This window comes from Tursiops truncatus, chromosome 2 (assembly GCF_011762595.2).
Source record: "Tursiops truncatus isolate mTurTru1 chromosome 2, mTurTru1.mat.Y, whole genome shotgun sequence".
Taxonomy (NCBI): Eukaryota; Metazoa; Chordata; class Mammalia; order Artiodactyla; family Delphinidae; genus Tursiops; species Tursiops truncatus.
Genome location: NC_047035.1, coordinates 9,205,117 through 9,226,274, shown reverse-complemented (window position 1 = coordinate 9,226,274; position 21,158 = coordinate 9,205,117). Strand labels below are relative to the sequence as shown.

Here is a 21,158-nt window from a genome sequence, read left to right as displayed (position 1 = left end):
CACACACACACACACACACACACACCTGCCAGACCCAGGTGGTTTTTTGCTTTTTTTTTTCATTGAAAACATAGACTTTATTTTTTAGAACAGTTTTAGGTTCACAGGAAAATTGAGCAGAAAGTACAGAGTTTCCCTATGCTTCCTGCTGTGCTCTGCAACCCACTACCTCTCCCACTATGGACAGCAGCATCAGTCCTAGGACTAGCCCAGACTCCAAGAGCTGGACATGCGCTTGGACTCATCCGTCCTCAGCTATGTGGCCGGTCCAGTGGCCACCGCAGAAGGCATTCAATTGTTAGTTAACACCAGAGGCACGTACATCTGTTACAATTGCCGAACCAGGTGGTTTTAGAGGTGAATGTTTCCAATATTTAATGTATGCAAGGACTAGGGGTCCCTGGTATATAGGGTCCTACCAGCCTCGTCACTGTGGCATCAAGACCCCTTGCACACTCTGTCTCCTCTGACATTAGAGGAGCCCCAGTGACTGAAAAAGCAACACTCGAACCCTGTTCCAGAACGAATGCATTAGGTCACTATGGTTCCCAGCTTGGGGGTACTACAGATGCTATTTCCTCTCCCTGGAACAGCCTTCCTGCTGTCTGCATCTGGTGACCTTGCAAATTAAGGACCACGCCCCCTTCTCACAGATGTCCCCTTCACTGCCACCCTGTCTCATGAGCAGAACTGAGCCCTCCTGAGTATGGGGCACCTGGGATGAATGATAGAGAATGTTGCTTCCTGAGCCCTTGGCATTCTAAGGGCAGGCAGGGGGAGTTCCCTGGTGGTCCAGTGGTTAAGATTCCAGGCTTTCACTGACGGGGGGCGGGGGGGGCCCTGGTCTGATCCCTGGTAGGGGAACTAAGATCCTGCAAGCTCCGCGGCGTGGCCAAAAAAAAAAAAAAAAAAAAAAAAGGCAGGCGGGACTGTTTTCTGGAGACGGTCAAAGCCACTCCCTCTCAGGAAAATCTGGGCTGACTCCAGTCAGGCAACTGACTCTAATTCCTCCTGCCTTTGGACACTTTGCTGGGATAGCGTGGCCCCAGCAGGATGCCCGTGAAGCAAGGTGAGTGACATCTTCCTTTCTTGCTTACCTCCTCGAGCCTCTTCTTAACGGGAGCTGCAGACAGGAACTGACACCAGCTCCTTGACACCCTGTCAGACTCGCTGAATAAGTGTGGGACCGGCAGGCCCGGTGAAATAATGGTATTTTTAGACGCTGGCTTGTGGAAACTTTTCTTTCCCCTGGTTGTGATATGTTTCCGATAACCTCTGTTCACTCTAAAGGACTCAACTATGTCTATCTCTGTAGAAAAAGAGGATTTCAGAGTCCAAAGTTACCTTCAAGACCATCTTCTTCCAGACTCTGACATTTCAGGTGAGAGAGGTCCCCTGATGCCACCCTTGCCCTCCCCGCCCTCCCCCCCAACTCCCAGTCTCCTTTCCACGTAGTCAAGAATGATCTTTCGGGCTTACCCTGGTGGCGCAGTGGTTGAGAGTCCGCCTGCTGATGCAGGGGACATGGGTTCGTGCCCTGGTCCGGGAGCTGCTAGGCCCGTGAGCCATGGCCGCTGAGCCTGCGCGTCCGGAGCCTGTGCTCCACAATGGGAGAGGCTACAACAGTGAGAGACCCGCGTACCACACACACACACAAAAGAATGATCTTCCAAATTCTAAGCTGAATTCATTACACACCTGCTTAAAGTCCTTCAGAAGTTCCTCCTTGCCATTGGGATACAGTGACACCTCCTCTGTTGGTACCAAAGACCCTGCGTTACCTGGGCCCTGCAGGAGGCTTCTTCACTATAAGTGTGCTTACTGAAATTTTCCAAGCAGGATGTGTACCTCCAAGCCTCCTTGTGTTTGCTCTTTGCTGGTCCTCCTGCCAGCAACTCCATCACTGCACCTGTCCACTCGCCTTCTAGGCTAAGCTTGAAGGACGCCTCTTCCTGGAAGGGTTTTCTGACCCCTGCCCACCACCCCGGATGAAGCACATGCTCTCTCTCCACGTTCCTGTAGCATCCCACAGGGTCCCTGTGTGGTGCTGGGATTTGAAATGTGTGTTTCATACCTATCTTCCCCTTTCAACTCTGAGCTCCCTCAGGTCAAGGGTTTGGTTTTTCAACTCTAATATCCTTGTGCTTGGGGCATAATTAACACTCAGAAAAACCTTGTTCTTGTATAGGGAGCACAATAGCAGGATTCCCATGCCAGTGTGCATCCCACCACCTTGAATGCCTGATTCAAAATTGTGAAGACTCCACTGATAAAGTTAGGCCACTGCATCTGCCAGACTGGGGTTGCTCCAATACCTTCAAAATGCATAAATGGCTTTTTAGTCCTAACAAGGCTGTCTTACTGCCCCAGCCATGCCGGGAGCTCAGAGGTGGGGCTTGGGCAGCTTCAAATGAGACAGTTAAATAGGGCATGACTTAAAGCCACATGCCTGATAACATAAGCCACTCAGTACGGGTAAATCTTTACAAGACAGAAATCTCATTATCTTTAAGAGCTATAGAGCAGAGCTCCCTCTGTCGGTCGTTTCTGGAATCGCATAGGGTCACATTCATTTTCTGGTTCCCCGCCCTCTGCCAAGAGTGGAGGTAAATGGTGAATAAGAAAGACGTAGACCTCCGCCAGTGTGACAGGGAAAGCACTTCAACAATCTATTACAAGGGTGGTGGGTGTTCTTCTAAGTGGAAACTCAGGATGCTAAGAGAACAAGAGTGCAAAGACCTCACCCGAGCTGCGTGGTCAGGTGGGCTTGGGGAGGAGGGAAATGAAGTCGATTCAGTTCACCTAATATTCACCAATTGACTGTTATATGCCAGGCATTATCATAGTTCTGGGGATACAGAGGGAAGAGACAGAGCATCTTCTCTCAAGCAGTTCAGAGCCTAAAAGGGGAAGGAGGGCAGGAGACTTCAAAACTCTGATAACAGCAATGACAACAAAATAACGGCTATTAGACATTTTGCATGATAGCTGTAATCATTATAATAGTCTAAGATTACAATCACAATAGTCGTTCTCAGATGTGGAGCTACGTGATGTCGATATCATTATTTCTTTTGAAGTGTGAGGATTCGGGAGCCTCTTGGTTGACCCTGCAGCCCTGCTGTTTCCACTGCATCGTTCGTCTCTCCAACCTGATTAACTATAAAATACAGGAGTTTCTGGTGCACGCTCTTCACCACAACCCGGTGTGACCAGTATTCCTGTGACTCTCTTTCTACGGATAAGGGACCCAAGACCCGAATGGTCCTGAGCTTTGCCTCGGGTCCCACAGCTGTAAAGAGGGAGCTGCCCTAGAGCAAGGTGGTTTGGAAGGAGAACTTGGCAGTCAGACAACCTGCCGTGGGTGACCAGGCATGTGACCTTTGGCCCCATACCATTTTCTCAATTTCTCCATCATCTATCTCATGAGATTGTCTTGAGAAGTTAAGGTAGTAACACGTTCAGAGCCCGGTACATTAAGCAGTCAACGTATGTTATTAATTGTTATCATCATTATTCTCACCAACTCCTGGGGGGAACATTTTTTCCCCACTCCTTGTGTTTCCCTTGTGTTTCCCACTAAGGTGAGACTCTTGGTCTCTCCCCGTCACTCATTCATACCTCCTTAGGGAAGGGGGGCAACCTTTGCCCGACTGGGCGCCTGGGAGAGGGAACCGCGCGTGCTGGGCCCAGCCCTTTCCGGGTCCTCTTTGAGAGCTAGTTGCTGGGACGGCACAGTAGTCTAACTCAGAGGTACAATTATCCGGACGTCTCACCACTGAGCCCCTTGCCTCAACCTGACTTTTCTTAGCTGAGGTTTGAGGCTCCCCTGTCTGGCTCCTGTGTCTTTTCTCTGTGATGTGTTCTGAACTTGGTGTGGAAAACCAAAAAGAGTCTTATTTACCAACGTCTCCAAACCTCAACCTTAGGCAAAAGTGAAATCCAGTCCTTGTCCTGCAATTTCTCACTCTGCTTTTGCTGCCTCTATAGGATTTCTTCTCTTTCTGCCTAAAGATCTACAGAAGCCTGGACTTGCAACTTAGAGTCACCCCAGAACTCAGGAGCCTGGACAGGTCCTGGGAGGTAATCAGCCCAAGGCCATGACTCCTCAGGAGATGGGAATTGGGACTAGGGCGGGGCTGGGATCCCAGGAAGATAGCTGGTCAAGGATGGAGATGGACCCAACTCACAGACCCTGCCTGGGTCCTTTCCCCGATAGGAGCTGCCTCCGAGCACCTGGGTGGGTGGCAGGCTTTCCTAGGCTTAAGCTGGGGAATGACCTGCCTAGGTGTCAGGTATTCAATCAAGAGAATTAAATCATTAGGGATGAGGGGTGCTGGCGGCGAGAATGAATAAGGTGGGAGAAGGAGGTGCCGAGGCCCCCAGGGGGCCAGCCCCTCCAGCCCAGGCCCCGGTGTGCAGGTCAGCCCTGCCTGCTGGGAACAAGAGGAAGCAAGGTCTTCATGGCTATACTGGCCGCATTCCTCCAATCTCTCACAGTGAAACCCCTTTATAGAAAGTGAAATGAATCTCTGACTGATTTGAAGCTCTCAGCCCAGGCCTGCCTTGTGCCTCAGGGAGTATGAGGGCCGCACGGCTATTGTCCTGACAGCAGTCCTCGGAGGCTGACTCCCACCTACCCCTCGAGCTACACGCCTGGCCCCCTAGGCTCCCGTCCACTGCACAGCCGTCGTGGGCACTATCAGGACGCTGTGCCTTTGCTTCTGCTGTCCTCTCTGTCCATAGTGCCTTTCCTTCTGCTTGGCCTGGACAACTTATACTTAACCATCAAGGCTCAATGCAAGTCTCTTTCCGGTGAAAGGTGAAAGCATTCTCCAACCTTCCTTTCTCTGAGGTTCCTTTTTTTTTTTTTTTTTTTTTTGCGGTACGCGGGCCTCTCACTGTTGTGGCCTCTCCCGTTGCAGAGCACAGGCTCCAGACGCGCAGGCTCAGTGGCCATGGCTCACGGGCTCAGCTGCTCCGCGGCATGTGGGATCTTCCCAGACCGGGGCACGAACCCGCATCCCCTGTATCGGCAGGCGGACTCTCAACCACTGCGCCACCAGGGAAGCCCCTCTCTGAGGTTCTTTTGCCACAGACCCCACCACTGCCCTATTGCGTTACTTCCTGTCCCATAAATCCTTGCCCTGACCCTGAAGGCATTTGAGTTGCAACCCCTGCTGGAGTTCTGCCACAGTGAGCTCTTTGAAGGGGTGTGTTCAAAGATGTTTCCCTGTATTAGTCGGGGTTCTCCAGAGAAACAGAATCAGCACAATGTATACATAGAGAACGAGATTTATTATAAGGAATTGGCTCACATGATTATGGGAAATGACAAGTCCCAAGACCAACAGTCTGCACACCAGAAATCCAGGAGAACCAATGGTGTATTCTGGTCAGAATGTCAACAGGCTTGAGATCCAGGAAGAGCCAATATTTCAATTCAAGTCTGAAAGCAGGAAAAAAAAAAAAGGTTCCATCTCAAAGGCAGTCAGGCAGGAGGACTCCCCTTATTCATGGCAGGGACAGCCATTTTCTTCTACTCAGGCCTTCAACTGATTAGACGAAGCCCACCCACATTGGGGAGAGCAATGTACTTGACTCAGTCTACTAATTCAAATGATAATCTCATCCAGAAACACTCTCACACACATACCCAGAATCATGTGTGACCAAATATCTGGACACCCTGTGGCCCAGTCAAATTAACACATAAAATTAACCATCGCATTCTCCAAGATCCCCTTCTCCTGATTGTTTAATCAAACACACATCTAGGTATTGTTGTGAAGGGATTCTGCAGATATAATTGAGGTTGGGGATTTTAAAATAGACTATCCTGAATTGTCTGTGTGGTCTCAATCTATGCATATGAACCCTTAAAAGCAGAGAATTTTCTTTGGCTGGAGTCAGAGAGATGCAGCAGAAGGGGAAGTCAGAGAGAGTCCAAGTATGAGAAGGATTTGATAGGCTGTTGCTGATTCTGAGATATAGGAGGCCACATGCAAAGCCCAGGGAAGCCTCTAGGAGCGAAGAAGGCCCCCTGTTTATGGTCAACAAGGAAATGGGGACCTCAGTCCTACAAACACAAGGAATGAAATTTTGCCAATGACCTGAATAAATGCAAAAACGAATGCTTCCCCAGAGCCTCCATAAGAATGTGGTCCTGCTGACATTTGATTTTAGCCCAGCGCTGGATTTCTGACCTAAAGAAATTGTGAGATAATAAATGTATGCTGTTTTAAGCTGCTACGTTTGTGGTAATTTGTTATGAGAACAATGGATAATGAATGCAGGGGAGGTCCATGCCTTCCTCATTGCCATACACCCTGCACCTTAACATGGTGCCTGACACACGGTAGGTACTTGCTACATGTTTGTCAACTGGCTGGATTACAAGGCAATGCCCAAGTGACAAAACCTAGCCCTGCTCACCCTTGGAGGGAAGACGTTTTGATTCTATTTCTGCATGTGGGGCTCAGAATAGGAGAAGCTGGTTGACATCAAGTTGATGGACAGCCCAATTTAAATCTCTAGTCAGGAAAACTTGGGCGAATCATTGTTTTCTGCAGAAGATGACACCTCGGTACATGTGTTCCATAATTTGTGGAGATGGGTTCCAGCTTATTGCATTTCTCACGAGAGGAAAGAAAATTCATTTATCTTCACAAGGTCTTCTTTTTCTTTTCCTGATGATGACGAATGTCTGCAGCTCCATCAGAAGATGGCAGATGAAACATAAACTGTGGGTTGTTGTGGCAGAAGAGTCCTGACCCTTCAGGATCTAACAGTTTAGGAAGAATGTTATGATGCCCACAAGTAATTATACTACAAAGCAGAGATGTCATAGGATGAAGGGCAGGGCAAGAAGCCTGGCGTAGCAGAAAGCATTGTGGACTGGGAGCCTGAAAACTTGACGCCTGTCCCACTCACTCCTGGTTGCATGACCTCTGAGCCTCAGTTTCCTTTTTAAATGAATCTCTCCTGATTTCTTCCGTCTCTAGGAATCTGATGATATTTATACCAGAAAATTCTGACATTGACTCTTAGGAGGCCCCAGTGAGGCTCAATCTGACAAGATGGTACCAATTCATACATTATTTCAGCTAGAAAAGAATATACATATTTCAGAATTTTGAAAAGTTTTAAATTTAAGGATTTTAAAAAATTGATAGATTTTTTTCCTAACACCTCCAAGACCTAAGTAACTGGAAAAGACTCTAGAGATCAACCAGCCCAGTGATTTTTTAACAAAAATATTTAAAGCTGAGAAATGCTTTCATCAAGTTATCACCCAAGAGCATTCCCACAGGCACTGAGTAAGAAATGCCTAGAGCTCTGTGAAATATTTTGAAAATCGCTGCTCTGGCCTATTTTGAAAACAAAGAAATGGAGTGCTAGAGGGGTTGGGTGATTTGTACGAGGTGAGTGGCAGTCAGGACTTAGATTCATGTACTTGACCCCAAGACAGTGTTCAATCCATTACACTCCCCCCGACGCCCACCCCACCACCACAACTAAGAAGACAAGACTGCTGGGGTAGGAAGTTACTTCACTCTCACCTTCCTTTTCTCTTTATTTACAGGCAGAAAGAGACAGATGAGAATAGGGATTAGGGTCATTATCCCTCAGCATATGTCATTGTTAATAAGTGTGTTCTTTGTGGATTCATTAATCCACTGTTAGGAACTTAAAATGAGGATTTCAGATGCTTAATGTGATATCCGAGATGCTCTGAGAACCAAGTCCCCCTGGACAGAATGTTCTTTAATCTTTCTAAATGGTCTGTAATGGAAGCTCTGGGTCTGGCATGGGGAACACAGTCTATTATAACTTATTGATAAGATTTTTCAGAACAGGTTTCATTAAAAAGTGTCCCAAATGACACAGCTGAAGCTTATTCTCTATTCCATGGTGACGTTTTGAAATGTAACTTTAAATGGTTCTCCCTTTGTAAAACATTTCTTAAAAAGAGGATTGTTGACAAAGTAGCGATGGTCTAATTTTAATACCTATTTTAGCAATACAATTTAAAATATCAATGATGGTTTATGTGAAATCTTATATACTTTAGAGTTGTATTGTACCTTAGGTATTACCTAGGTTGCCTCTGTTTTCAGAAGAGAAAATTGGGACCCTGAGAAGGTAAGTGGCTTTTCCAAGATTGTGCTGCAAGTTTGGGGCATAACTGAAACAAAAGTCCAGCTCTCTTGGCGTGTGGACCAATGAGCTGTCCCTGAAGCTGTGCTTTAGAACACACCCAAGGCAACTCTCAAGTGGTATCGGAAAAAAGAAATTCTTTATTTATAGGAGGCACATAGGAGAGTGGTTAAGAGCATAGCCTTTGCAATCAGACTCTGTAATCTTGGGCAGGTTACTCACCTCTTTAATTCTCACCTTTATCACCTATAGAATGAGGATAATAAATGCACCAACAAGGTAGGACTATTGTGGTGTTTAAGTAGCACAAGGCAGGTAGACATAGAATTCTTGACATGGTAAATGTTATTTATGACTGTTATTATTATCAACTTGTTGAGTTTTATGTGTTGTCAACATGAATGTTTGCAGAGAAACTTGCTTCTCTCTGCTCCAGTTCATGATAAATTCCTATTTCTTAGCATGTCAAATGCTGGATTTTGTAAAATCTGAGAAAAGCATATATTCCCTTGCCACACAAGATCAACATCCTCTTGGTGGATTACTTTCTCTGTTGGCTATAGAAGGCTAAAAGCTAATTCTAAAGGAGCAGAAGAGCTGGCCAATTACCTTCAACAAACATTTCCTGAGCATCCCCTCTGTTCTGTTAAGCTGTCTAAAATGCAAAGACAGAGAAAAGACATGGTTCCTGGGCTCCAGGGGCCCTAAGATTGTGGAAAAGACAGACATCTCTAAGTGTCTCTGATGCACGTGTTAAGGCAAGTGTTCCTCTAGAAGGAAAAATAAAGCAAAGTGGGAGTTGATCTTACAGAGTGAGAGAGAATTATTCTAATAAGACATATGGAAAGATCTCTGAGAGGTAGGATTTGGCTCGAGTTTTAAAGCGTTGGTAGAACTTCAACAGGTAGACAGCTTCTTAAGATAACTCCCAATGACCCCACCTTCCGGCAACCACAGCCTTGTGTAATCCCCTTCCCTTAAGTGATTTGCTTCTAATGAATAGAAAACCACAGTGTGGAGGGGAAGTCACTTCCATGATCAGATTACAAAAGATTCTGACTTCTGTTTTGCTGACTCCCTTTACTGATGATTTTGATGAAACATGTTGCCATTTGGGGGAGACCCATGTGGCAAAGAACTGGAGGCATCCTCTGGCCAATAGGCACCTAGTAACTGAGGCCCTGAGCTCAACAGCCCTAAAGGAACTGAATCCTGTCAGCAAGCATACAGATGAGCTTGGAAGTGGACCCTTCCGCAGTTGAGCCTTCAGATTAGACCCCAGTCAGGTCTCAATTATAGTCTTGTGAGAGATTCTGAACAAAGGTCCCAGCTAGGCTGTGCTGATTCCTGATCCACAGACACTGAGATAGTAAATGTGTGATGTATTAAGCTGCTAACTTCGTGTTAATTTGTTATGCAATAGATAACTATTACAAGTGCCTATATGGGCAAAGGACATTACAGCAATGAAATACCCTGAGCCATGGTCCAGGAAGCTATTGCCTTGTCCATCACTTACCTTATGGGATCGTCTTGATGAGAAGGTGAGGCTAAGGCAATTTGTACTTCCTGGGCAATAGATTTGTGGAATAGCAATCAGACTCATGTGGCTGGACCATAATGCTTGTGGAGAGACACAGCAGCATATGAGGTTAGAAAGACAGGCTATAGCTAAATTGTGAAGGGCCCTCAATACTCAGCAAAGGACTGTAGACTCTATGGGGAGCCTTTGAGGGTCTTGAAGCAGGGAAGTGACTCTAATAGAGTTTCTCTACTGAATATTAATCTGATGCTGTGTGCAGGACGGAATGAAGGGAGACAACTTGGAAATGGCGGCAAAATCCCAGGGAGAAGTGGTAAAGGCCTGAACTCTGACCAAAGAAACAAATGATGCCCCCAAAACATACCATCATAGAATTCTCATTTGTGTTGGAAGTTCTCTGAGCATTCCCCTGGTTTATGAGGCAGGAACTTTATCAGGCATTTATCTGACATCCAACCCATTTTCATTCCACACGCAGGGGCAAGCTCATATTGGAATTGAAAACAATCACAGGCTTGACTTTGGGGACATGGAAGGAAATGTACCCAAGAAGGGAAAAGGGGGTGACAGGGCCATTTTTCAGCTTTCCAGAGAAGACCAATTTATAAACCTTAATAAGAGCACCAGAGTTCCATGCTATGCCTTCTTTGCCTTCCAATGTCCTGGTTCTCAATCTAAGGACCCCAGATGGCTAGGGGCCCTTGAAGGAGGATTTAATGGTGTTCAAATCTATCCCAATATTTCAAAAAACATAGATATCCCGGTAGTTACTCACAATAAAGCAACCCTGCTCAGAAGGAAGGCCAACTCACTTTGGTTGAGGCTATAAATGTGAACAGTGCAGCGTGGCAGTTCTGGGTGGCCAATTAGAATTCCTATATACTTTTTTTTGGTAATAACTTAATTTTTTCCCTCAGAAATAATCCATTTATTAACAAACAATCTTAAATTCCATTGTAGATATAATATGCCATATTCTTTGTCCAGCTTTATTGAGATAGAATTGGCATATAACATTGTAGAAAACATGTTGGTTTGATACGTTTATCTGATTACCAACGTATCATCAGTTAACATCATATAATTACCATCATGTCACATAACTATCATTTCTTTTTGTGGTGATAACATTTAAAATCTACTCTCTTAGCAACTTTCACGTATACAATACAGTACTCTTAACTATAATCACCATGCTGTATATTAGATCCCCAGAACTTATTCACCTTGTAACTGGAAGTTTATATCCTTGAACAAAATCTCCCCATTTACCCCACCCCCAGCCCGTGGGAAGCAACACTCTACCTTCCTATATACTTTTAATTAACGAAGCTAATGAACACATCAGAATTGGAGGATGTTTGGTGGTAGTAGCCTAATGTGATGGTCAATAGCACGATAAATTCTGGCTGTGTTGCTTGTCAGTTGTGTGATACTGTGTGATTCCTGAGTGAGATGCTTTTTTTTTCACCAGCAAGCTAGGGCCAATAACTGCTGTGCCTCTTAGAATTGTTATTTGGGATGAAAAGGAATAATATATGCAAGTTTCCTGGCACTCCATAAATGGTAGCTATTTTTAAAACAATTGAGTAAAATATAAAATATTCTGGCAAAAGGAGATTGGAATAAAAGAAGCTGTCTCTGGTTCTGAAAGGTCAATCATCCCATTTTTGCCTCTTCATGCCAGGGGCACTGGTTCAGCCGTCTTAATTTCTCTCACAGACTCTTTCTTCAGCCTCTCAGCCAGGTTTTCTTATAATAAGTTTTCTCACCTTGGTATAATTCTCTCTCTATCCTTTTGCTGGAGTGACCTCTTAAGGTCATGGATCTAGTCATCTCATGCCCTCGGCAAACCCCTTCCAGAGCATACAAGACTCTTCAAAATACAGTAGCTTCGGACTTCCCTGGTGGCGCAGTAGTTGAGAGTCCGCCTGCCGATGCAGGGGACGCGGGTTCGTGCCCCGGTCCGGGAAGATCCCACATGCCGCGGAGCGGCTGGGCCCGTGAGCCATGGCCACTGAGCCTGCGCGTCCGGAGCCTGTGCTCCGCAACGGGAAAGGCCACAACAGTGAGAGGCCCACGTAACCCCCCCCCCAAAAAAAAATAGAGTAGCTTCTTTCCTGTCTAGCAGCCTCTCTCCTTAATTCCCATCCTGTCCTCTGTGTCCTAATCTCATTGAGCCTCTCATCATTTGTTTCCCAGATCTGGCCCTTTAATACCTCTATGCCTTTGTTCATGTTGTTCCCTCTCCTTATAATACTTTCCCTCCTTCTTCATTTGGCAATCTCCAGCTAATTCTCCAATGTCAGTTCTAATTTGACCTTTTCTGTGTTCATTTTCTCCACGCCTCAAAGAGATGTGGCTCTTCTTTCATCTGCCACCTTCATCAGACTTGATCATATTTCCATGATAGCACTTGTCTTCTAACAGTTCTGTCTCTTGCATCAGAATAGGAACTCTTTGAAGGCCAAAGTTGATGTTTTATTTACCTTTGTGTTCCCAGCACAGGATGGTATTCAGTACTGATCAATGAATGAGTAAGTGAAGTTACCTCTTACCCTGGCCCAGCCCTACTTTTGCCCGTTGGAACCCAATGCATTCTTCACGGCTTCTTCAGTATCTCCAAATAAATTGGCCTCTTCGTGAGCACTTAGTATTGTATTTTGGCTCATGGCATACCCACTTACTTTAGGTACAGGTTTTATCTCCAATACCTGATTTTTTTTTTTTTTGTGGTACGCGGGCCTCTCACTGTTGTGGCCTCTCCCGTTGCAGAGCACAGGCTCTGGATGCACAGGCTCAGTGGCCATGGCTCATGGGCCCAGCTGCTCCGCGGCACGTGGGATCTTCCCGGACTGGGGCACGAACCTGTATCCTCTGCATCGGCAGGCGGACTCTCAACCACTGCGCCACCAGGGAAGCCCATACATGATTTTTTATACTATGTTTTGTTTAATAAATGTGTGTAAAAAATAAGAAAGTCATTTACAATCAACTTCTAATAGAAACACACATGGATTTAGAGCTGGGGTAGTATCACTTCACAGGTGAGAAAACAGAAATCAGAAGAGAAATGGTTCTCCCAAGTAGCACAGTGGTGGGTGGCAGAGATAGGATTAGGACCCAGGTGTCCTTTCTCCAGGATCTTACTGTCCACTTTCACCAGGCTTGCAGAACACAGAATTGATGCCTTCGCTTAACTGTTTGTACTATTTTAATTATAATTTTATTATTATTAACAGCATTTAAAAATTATGTAACATAGATAGCTAGTGGGAAGCAGCCTCATAGCACAGGGAGATCAGCTCGGTGCTTTGTGATCGGCTAGAGGGGTGGGATAGGGAGGGTGGGAGGGAGACGCAAGAGGGAGGGGATATGGGGATATATGTATACATATAGCTTATTCACTTTGTTATACAGCAGAAACTAACACAAGAACGTAAAGCAATTATACTCCAATAAAGATGTTAAAATATATAAATAAATAAAGTAAAAAAAAAAAATTATGTATCTTTTCGGAACCAATGACAGTGCTCCTGGATAGCAATGTTTCTTTCAGCTGAAATTCAACACCAGGAGTCAATATGCGTTGTTGTCTTTGAAAGGACACATGATTAATGAGAGACCCAATTATGCTGACGTAGGTGGACACGTATGCAATATACGAACAATCACAACAAAGACCAATGGGCACAACAGAAAAAAACAAACAACATGCTTGGAACAGGCTTGGAAAAGAACACAGGATTTGAAGTCAGAAGATCCATGCTCAGGCTTCATTCTGCCAATTCCAAGATGTGTGACCAGAGGCCAGCACTTAACTCCCCCAAGCCTGTTTCCAAATGTGAAAACTTGTCATGGAAAAGTCATTGTCTGACTATACCAGAGTGAGGACATTTTGTAGATGCTACTTACTACGTAATGCGTGAAAGATACAAGACAATTATTGGTGTAAGGTGCTGTGCAAAAATAGTTGAATTAAAGCACACAGCTCATCAGCCTTTCCCCACAGACCTGCAGACAGAGATCCCATCCTCTCCGCTAGGGTCCAAACAAGAAATGTATGCTTGTTTTCAACTCGTCTCTCTAAATCCCCACAGGAAGCCCCACCATTATACCCTCTCAATTCCACTCCTATGTGGTTCCTCCTATTATGACACCCACTTTCCTGCCCGGGGTGTGATCATCAACGTCTACAGCCTGGACCCTCGCAGCGCATATCCTTCTATCCAGCCCTCCCCAAGATGGAATGCGTGCAGACATCGCTTGGGGTCTGGTTAAAATGCAGGTTCTCATTCACCGGCAGTGCAGGGTATATCCCGAGAGGGGCCAGCGCTGTTGGTCCATGGACCATATGTACAGAAGGAGGGCTCCAGTCAGTCTCCTTGAATCCAGCCTTGTACATGCCTACCACCCAGTCTCCACACTGACCCCAGAGAAATCTTTTCAAGGCATAAATACGATTATGTCACTGTCATGCTTAAAAAGTCTGAGTAGGCAGATTCAATGTCAGGATTCTCAACACTGGCTGCGGATTTCAATCACCTGGAAAGTTTTAAAAAAGCTCAGAGCTCAGGCCCCAGTACAGACCAACTAAATAAAGCTATTCAGAGGTACCAGGCAAAGGTATTTTTAAAATAGCTCCCCAGGTGGGTCTAACCATGGCTCCAAGGATTCTTCCAACACAAAAACTTACAACTTACCCCATCATTTAACCATCATAATAAGCCCAGATAGATTCCTTATTCCCAGGTAAAGAAGCCGTGGCCCCAGTGGGTTAAGTGCCTTGAAGTTGGGCCCTAAGTGCTCCATCATATGACGAGGTGGAAGGAAAGGAGAAAGCGTGACCTGCAGGAGTCCCAGTTCCATCATCGCATGAATATATTTGCAATTGCTTTCAGCATCTCTTCTAATTATTCCCCAAGCCACCGTGGCCTTTGATGAATTGGGGAAGAGATTGCTTGGCATTTTCAACCCAATGCTCTGATGCTTGAACACGGCAGTGGATGGAAAGTGACAGCATGTTAGCAGTCACTGCATTCCCTCTGCTGTCACAGCTCTCTCCCCTCTGCCCACAGCGTGGGCTGGGCTTCCCATCTCACAGAGCGGGGAAAAATGCTTCCAAAAGGTGATGCGACATCTCAAAATGTCAGACTGCCAGTTGCCACTGTCAGCTTCTATGGCCCATGGTATCTATCAGATGGAAACAATTAAGTCCCCAGAGCATGGGATCTCCCTCGGAGCTCAGGTGGACAGCAAAAAAATGTATAAGAGTGAGGAGTGTTGTAGCATGTACGGGGCTGGCACCTGGCATCAGGACCTCACTTCCCATGCATGTGATCTGTTTAATACTGAATGCAGTTCCAAGAATTCTGCAGTGGGTCCTCACTTTACAGATGAGAAAACCGAAGGCTCAGAGCAATGATGTGGTTTGCCCAAGGACACACAGGTGGGAGAGGCAGGGCCAGAATCAGCCTGCAGTCTGATGCCAAACCTGCAGTTTCTGGTACCCAGAACAGTGTGCGGCACAGAGAAGATGCATAATCAACACGTGATGAATGAATGAGTGAATGAGTGACTCAATGAGTGAATGAATGTCTCATGACATGCTGCCTTGAAGACAGCCTCCACCAGTCATTAGTTATAGCACCTTGGGTAGGTAACTTCACCTTGCCTAGCAAGGATGAAGTACCCGTTTTTATCATCGGTGTTGGAATGGCTGATAAAATGGGTTTAAATTGCTGATCCTGAGATCAGGGTAAAGGGACATATCCAGGTTCCAGGGGACAGTGGTCCAAGAGCTCTTCTCTTCTCTGGGCCTCCTGTTCCTTATCTATAGAATAGGAGCGTTGGATGAGACGGACATTGAAATCCTCTGTTCTACAGATATCCTAGGATCCGGTAAATCTAGTAATGCTTGTTGATGTGCAAACGGTAGCGGCCTTGAAGGCTTTCTCCCCGCGGCCCTAGTGCACCTTCATCAGAGAGCCTTTGCTTGCACAAGGCCTGGATAAAGCAGAAGGAGTTGAGTTGGTGTCTGGCTCCCTCCGTAGCCCTCTGGGCATCATCTGCTTCCTGCTCTGGGCATTATTTCCCTTCTCTCACGGCTAAGTTCTCCTTTGCCAGGTCCCCAGCCTGGCAGTTAAGGCCCCAAACTTTCCTTTCAGCATCAAGTCCCACTGTTCCCCTTCCTGGCCCAGCCCAGGCCACCTGCTCCCCATGTGGTCCTGCATGTTCCCATCTCACTGCCTCTGTTTGGACTGCGCCCTCAACCTGGAGTGCTCTGCCCGCTGGTCAAACACCTCCCCTCCACTGAGCTCCCCAAATCCTCCTTGTTCCTGTAGCACTCTGTCCCACGTTAGACATCATTCATTCATTCACTTATACATTGACTCTCAGTGAGTCTCCTGAGCGCTTGGTCTGTGCCAGCCACTATGCTATACACTTTTCCTCTGTCATCTCATTTAATCCTTTCAACACTATGAACCTGGTATCGTAAATATCTGCATTTCACAGATGAGCAAACAGAGGTGCCGGGAAGCCAGTCACCCAGCTCATGTGTAGCAGAATCTGTGGATCATGTGGTCTCACCACGGATCCCAAGTTAGCCCCCTTGTCTAGCACCTCTTCTGCCAGATCCTGGGCTGCCTCAGGACAGGCACTGTCATTCAGGCACCCAACATTCATTCGACAAGTATCCACTGAGCACCTCCTGTGTGCCAGACCCCATGATGGTCACGGCAGTTCTGATGGGCTCCATATGGCCTCCCGCTCCTGTGGGGTGCCTGGCCCCGGGCTTGGCTTCGTAAAGGATGTCTGAGGTTTCTTGCTGAATGGCATGGCTGGTAACACTATGTGAGAAGCAGAGTTCAAAGCTGATGATGGCTGCAGATATGAGGGTGATGCACAAGGGCCGTGCTGCCCATCTGTGGGCTCTGCAGACACTGGAAAGAGGAAGCTGATGGGGGCAGATGGGTGTTCAGAGACAGGGAGGCATGGTCTCATTGACAGGGCCGGGAAAACCAAGGTGAGGATGCAGGAAGACGAGCCTCACTGCTCCAGATTGGCCCAGCGTGGCTCCCTGAGGCCTGAATCCAGACTGCAAATCCCGCCTGCCACAAAAGTGGGTTTGAGACTGTGCACATGGCTGGCCCGAGTCAGCCGCCTGTCACCTCCTTTTAGAGCCCAGTCCTGTTCACAGAGTGAAGACCTGGGAGGCAGACGGTGGAGAGGCGGACATGGAACCAGGCTCCCTTCACCAAGCCCGGTTTTGTTTGTGCATCAGAGAAAGGAGTTACTGCCTGGCTGTTGTATCTTGCAGGTTGGTTCCTTCTAGAAGCTTCAGCTGAGGGCTCTAGAAATTGCTGCATGAGGCATTGGGCGCTGGGAGAAGCATGAGGGGGAGAAAAACAGGCCCCAGGGAAAAGACAGACCTGTACGCGGCTTGCCCTGTCCCCAGGCAGGAAGGCCACATGCTGTTACTGATGGGTAAGCAGAGCACCAAGAGGACCCCAGGCAAGGAAGGACGGGCCCGCTGTGCTTAAGGAAAGCTTCCCAGAGAAGGTGAGATTTGAGCCGGACTCAGAAAGGGGGGGGAGGTTTGACAGACTGAGAAGGGAGTAGGTCATTTCAAATAGTGGTGCAGACGTTATTCTAATAAATTGATCTGATAGTGGCATAAAGCCCTCTGCTGCCCCCAGTCTTCCCCCGCTGGGTTTCCTCTCCCAGGGAATGGACCTGCCCCCGCCGACCAGCCACCCTTTTACCTCCAGAGTTAGCAAATCTTCAAGGCCTATCCAGTCCACCTTCTTCATGGCTTTCAAATTTTCTCCTTCTCTCCATTTACAGCACCACGGACAGCTCAGGCCGCCAGCGTTTCACCACCAGACCCCTGTCACAGCCTCTCAGCCCCACGCAGTCATCTTTGCTTTCCTCTGGGTTCTCTTAACGCTTGGAGCTTATGTCTATTGTTGACTTTATCACATTGCATTTAGTAGTTTTCCACGTCTGGGAGCTCCTCGTCCCTTTATCTCAAGGGTAATATCTGGCACATAATAGATGCTCAGTAAGTATCTGTTGAAAGCACTCGGTGTTGGCTTTCAATACTGGACATACGGTGACCCAGCTGAAAGTTAAGGCCACTAGCCAGGGGGTTTCTCCAATTCATCTGACTCCCAAAGGGTACAGACCTACCGCTTCCACTGGCCATTAAACTAGGCATTTCCATGACCAAAATGATGGGGCAGCAGCATTTTGAAAGGGGCTAGAGGAAGGCAACATCATCATGAACCCCAATTGCGGGTGAGAGAGAGTAAGTGATGATGATGATAGGTAGGGGCCTGGCTGGTACAGTGTCCTGGTGTAGGAATGCACAAGCCATAAGCATGCGGATTTCATTTACCTCCTAGAGACTCTGCTATTTTGCAAAACTGAAGAAGAACTAGCGGGGCTTGGGAGACTTAGCCGGCTTCCAAGACCTAAGAATAGCAGATGGCATGGTACCCTGAAAAGAGCATGTAATTGGGAGTCAGGAGACCCAGGTAGGGATTCTGGCTCTACTGTGAGCTGCCTATGTGGTCCCAGTTGCATCTATAGCCAGGTACTCACTCCAGCACACGCTCCTGCTCTCGCTAAGGGATCCCCAAACATGCGGCTCAGACTTGCTTGGGAAAACTGCTTTCCTGTGGTTTCCTACACTCAGGCAGCAGTGGATGGGAGCAGCAGTGATGGTCAAGCTAGCCTGGGTCTGATATTTAAAAAGTAGTAAGCAGGTGATACAGCCTGCGGTTAGCACATTCCATCCACTCTCCACTCCGGCAGTTTCAGGCTCTCCACCTCCCACGCCCTGCACCAGACACACAGCATCCCTCAGCCTTCCCTACTCCCACACTGGCTCTCCATTTCTTCTGCTGTGACCTCCAAGGTTCCCCTGCTCCATCCTCATCCTGTTCTTGGTAAACTCAGAGCATTCTTCAAACAGATTCCATCAATGTTTTGGGGGAATGGCCTTGCGTTCTTGGTGGAGTCCAATGTGCACACCTCAAGCAGTGGAAAGTTTCACCTATATTGGGAGTTTGGTTCTCTGCCCCTCCTTTCTCCTGGGTGTGCTGTGCAAGCCCGTAGTAGGCCCAGGGAGCATTTGCCGCCTGGCTGAAAAGCAGCAATCCCTGCTGAGGCCAGACCCTGGGACAGAGCCAGGCCTGCCCAGTAATCACTCTGCATACATCCACATGGGGGGCAGCAGGTCCACCCCATCCCAGGGAGTTATTAAAATCTTGGGAAGAGGAGCAATTTTTGAATGTTTTGCAACACTCAGCGTTTACTTAATTTCACTTGGCAGGAGTCTCTGGCCTTTGGCTTAAGAGAGTCAAGCATTCTGAAAGCTTCCCCAAGACAGACTCTGAGAGGAGTGTGGGTCTCCTCGAATCCCTGCGGCTCCGTCAGGATGCAAAGGGAGACCCAGGAGACTGCGCAGCTCTTTGGGATGAAAAAGAGAAACGGAGAGAGACAGACAGACAAAGAGACAGAGGAAGGCAGAGAGACTGATCGACTTAATTGCACCTTGGAATTGTTGTAAGAGAGCACAGCACCTGGAACTAAAGTGGGGTGTAAGTACTGGTCCCCTTACTCACTGGCCGTGAGACCTTGAGGTATGTTACTGACCCTTCTAATCCGTAAAATGGAAAAAGGATGATCTCCTTCAAGTGTTGCTGGCAGGATTCATTAAGAGAGGGTGGTACTTGGTAGACTAGAAACGGAACACTCAGAAGCTAGTCCAGCAGGCAGGTGGATGTCAGCGTCGCTGATGGGGACTCAGGGCATCAGGCTGGATCCTGAGCCCAGAGACCGTCTTGGTCAGGACCGCAGGCAGACAGAGCGTTAAGGCAAGGAGATGAGATGAGGGATCAGAGGCCAATGACACAGGACAGTGGTCCCGGGTTGCTCGTGTCAGGGCAGAACCAGAGGTCAGGATTCATGGTTCTCATCATCCCCGCAGAGAACAGACCCTCAGGGCAGGCTCGATGCTGCTCCGTGGCAGCGCAGGGGCAAGCGGGGCTGAGACACAAAAGGGCGGTCGGAACAAGCCCCTCCCGGAGAACTGAAGACCCCACGGGCAGTGAGGGGCAAAGCACCGGGCTCCCAGGCTGTGATCCTTCTACCTCTCTGTGTCTCTGCGTCTGCCTCTTCCTCCCGGCTTCCTCTGCCACCCCGTCCTGGCTCAGGTCCCAGTGTCCGTCACATGGACCATTACAACTCCATGACTGGTCTCCCAGCCTGCAGCCTCAGCTGCCCCAGCTTCTTTGCAACAGCTCTCAGTGGATCATTTTAAAACACACATCTCAGTATATGCCCTACCAGGCTGAAAACCTTCGAACGTGTCTCCCCCCAGAGCAGTTTCCAAAGCGGTGTTCCAGGGCACCATAGCTCCTGAAGAATGGTGTTTCTTGGAACAAAGGTTCTGTGCCCAAATTATATTGGGAATTCTGGGCAGAGCAACACAAAGCGAGTGTCCACGCAGCTGGACCTCTCAGAGCCCTTCCAGTACAAATGTTCCTGTGAAACTCCCAGAAAGCGGGAGTGACTCCCTGTTTCCAAGCTTGTTCGGAAACCTTCTTCCTCTTTCTTTGGTGGAAAAGGTGTTTCAGGGAGTACAGTGTGGGGAAAGGTGACCTAAAGAATGAAGTCCAAATTCGTCAGCCTCGCGTTGAGGATCTTCTGTGATTGGGCCTTAAGGTCACGGAGAATCAAGTGAATTGTCTCAAAATGGGTTTTTCTATAGCCATAAAAGCCTCCCTTGGGAACAGACGAACTGAAATTAAGCAAAAGTGATCTTACATCACAGCTTTTCAGAGTATTTGCAGGCGTGTGATCCTGGTAGCACACTCCCATAAATACTGATTTGACACACGCCCTTTGTTTTATAAAAAGGATGAAACCGAGGTTGAAACAGGAGCAGGACACACAGACGTGGCCTGGCCGTGTGCTAACAGGGGCAGCACTCTCTCCACTTCACCAGGGATGAGTGCATCCCTAGAGAAACAGGTTTTGGAGAGTCAGGGAGCAAGTTGTACCTGCTGGAGCGCTGACCGGGAAGATTAATGGGATAAACACAGGAAGCAAATACAGAGGAGCCTGAGGGGGTAGAGGCCATAGTGATTTTCACCGGCTGGTTAGACTGAACTGCAGGATTTCAAGAGGAGAGAATTATGGTCAAGGAATAACATCTCCTGTTGAGAAAGGATGGTGATAAAATGCTTCTGGGGAAGTCCAGCCAGCTCCAGAAAGCCCTCATCTAGAATAGTTGAAGAATCAGCCACGTGTAAGGATTTTTTTTAAGCATTAGTGCCTTACTTCTGGTTTCCTGGAAGCAGAGCCCGAGGCAGGGCTTCCGGGACACACAGTATAATGAAGTAGATGTCTCAGGAGAAAGGGAATGAGGGAAAAGGAACAGCTC

General features: G+C 47.5%; 1 long non-coding RNA gene across 8 annotated transcripts in view; it reads left to right on the top strand.

The window, feature by feature from the left end:
* The first annotated feature begins 967 nt into the window (after positions 1 to 967).
* LOC109547140 (uncharacterized) overlaps positions 968 to 21,158 on the top strand; it is a 43,184-nt gene continuing 22,993 nt past the window's right edge. Inside the window, exons 1-5 of one of the 8 annotated variants that reach the window (XR_012329846.1) lie at positions 968 to 1,069; positions 1,316 to 1,381; positions 16,905 to 17,024; positions 17,163 to 17,266; positions 19,044 to 19,311. This is a non-coding gene — a long non-coding RNA (uncharacterized lncRNA). Of the gene's footprint in view, positions 1,070 to 1,290; positions 1,382 to 13,122; positions 17,025 to 17,162; positions 17,267 to 19,043; positions 19,312 to 21,158 lie in introns of those variants that run through there. The other 7 variants (XR_012329847.1, XR_012329848.1, XR_012329851.1 and 4 more) reach the window with 7 other exon arrangements.